Source organism: Silene latifolia, chromosome 11 (genome assembly GCF_048544455.1).
Source record: "Silene latifolia isolate original U9 population chromosome 11, ASM4854445v1, whole genome shotgun sequence".
Lineage (NCBI taxonomy): Eukaryota > Viridiplantae > Streptophyta > Magnoliopsida > Caryophyllales > Caryophyllaceae > Silene > Silene latifolia.
Genome location: NC_133536.1, coordinates 42,378,700 through 42,380,842, shown reverse-complemented (window position 1 = coordinate 42,380,842; position 2,143 = coordinate 42,378,700). Strand labels below are relative to the sequence as shown.

The 2,143-nt window shown below is 41.1% G+C and overlaps 1 non-coding gene across 1 annotated transcript; it reads left to right on the top strand.

The window, feature by feature from the left end:
* Positions 1-1,637: 1,637 nt before the first annotated feature.
* LOC141615483 (small nucleolar RNA R71) lies at positions 1,638-1,744 on the top strand. The gene has a single exon (XR_012529903.1). It is a non-coding gene; the product is annotated as a small nucleolar RNA R71 (small nucleolar RNA).
* Positions 1,745-2,143: the final 399 nt, after the last annotated feature.

Sequence of the window (2,143 nt, the reverse complement as noted above, 5' to 3'; positions counted from 1 at the left end):
CACTTCTAGAGTGAGCTCTCCATGCTTCACATCAATCACCTCACCCGCGGTGTGTAAGAAAGGTCTTCCTAGAATGATTGGAATGTTGGAGTCTTCTTCCATGTCAACAATGACAAAGTCCACCGGGATGAAGAATTTCCCAACTCTTACGGGAACATCTTCCCATATCCCTAATGGTGTCTTCATCGATCTATCGGCCATTTGGAGTGTGATATTGGTGCATTTAAGCTCTCCCATCCCTAACCTTTTACTTACCGAGTAGGGCATAACACTCACACTAGCCCCTAGATCACATAAGGCTTTGTTGATCGTGGTGTCGCCAATGGTACACGGTATTGAGAAGCTTCCCGGATCTTTGAGTTTTGGAGGTGAACTCCCTTGAAGGATTGCACTACTCACCTTAGTGAAGGCGATAGTCTCAAGCTTCCGGATCGACTTCTTCTTTGTGAGGATGTCTTTCATGTATTTTGCATAGGCCGGTACGTGATTGATTAATTCCGTGAAAGGAATTGAGACTTCCAAAATTCTTCACAATTTCCATAAATTTTCCAAGTTGGTCATCAAATTTGGGCTTAGCTTGACGACTCGGAAAAGGATGTCTAATCACAATAGGCTCCTTCTCCTTGACCTTGTCTTCATTTTTCTTTGAAATTTATTCTTTTGATGGTTCTCCATCCTTGGAATTTTGCACAATTTCTTCTTTGTCACTAGCTTCCACAACTTCATCCTCAACTTGCTTCTTTGGCGCTTCATACCTTGTACCACTTCTCAAGTGAATGGCACTAACCGATTCATGTCTTGGGGGATTACTTTGAGGTGGTAATTGCCCCTTTTGTCTTTGTGAGCTTGAAGATGCTAGTTGAGTCAATTGGGTTTCCAACATTTTGGTGTGAGCTAGGATGTTGTTGATGGTGATTTCCTTTGCTTGACTATCTTTTTCCATTTGAGTGAAAAACTCTTGTTGATTCTTTTGCATTTGGAGGACCGCTTTTTGAACATCAAAACCTTGGTCATTTTGTTGATTGTATGGGGTTTGATATTGGTAACCTTTGTTTTGGTTGTAAAAGGGTCTTTGATTTTGGTTTCTCATGGGAGGTGGGGTGTATGTTGGTTAAGGGTTTTGAACATTTTGGCTTTTGTATGAGAGATTTGGATGGAATTTGGTGTTTTCATTGTAATAGTTGGAGTAAGGGGTACCACTCTTGTATGCTTGGAAAGCATTCACTTGTTCATTTGTTCCCCTACATTCACTTTGGTCATGTCTCAAAGTTCCACAATTCTCACATATCCCACTTGGGATTGATGAAGATGCCGTCATGGCATTAACATGATGATTTGGTGATTTTGAGGCTTCTTCAAGTCTAACCATAGCTTTTTCAAACTTCAAATTGATGGTATCAATGCGAGCACTAAGTTGAGCACCCAATTGAGTAATGGAGTCCACTTCATGCTTTCCTCCTCTAGTAGCCTTGCGAGGTCTACTATATTGTGAGTTATGGACCGCCATTTCCTCAATTTTGTTCCAAGTATGATTGTCATCAACTTCAGTGAACATTCCATTTGATCCCATGTTGAGAATGTTCCTTGAATCTTCATAAAGACCGTTCCAAAATTGTTGTACCAAGAACCACTCGCTAAGTCCATGATGAGGACATGAGCGACAAATTCCCTTGAATCGTTCCGAAGCTTCATACAAAGATTCTTCATCTCTTTGCTTAAAGCCCGTAATTTGAGCTCTTAGCATGTTAGTCTTTTCCGGTGGATAGAACTTTTTGTAGAAAGCTACAGCCAACTTCTTCCAAGAATCAATTCCGAGAGCAGCCTTATCAAGGCCTTTCAACCATTGTTTCGCGGTGCCAATTAGAGAAAAAGGAAATAAGACCCATCGAATTTGGTCTTGAGTTACACCGGTTTGAGAAATTACATCACAATAGTCACAAAAAGTCTCCATATAAGAGTGAGGGTCTTCACTAGGCATCCCCCCAAATTGACTTCTTTCAACTAATTGGATAAATGCAGATTTGACAATAAAATTTCCGGTTAGATGTTGTGGTGTGGGAGTACCATTGGGTAGGTTCTCCTCGGTGGGTACGGAATGTGATGAAAACTTAGGCATTGTGGGTTGATTTTGTGTTGGGTTCTC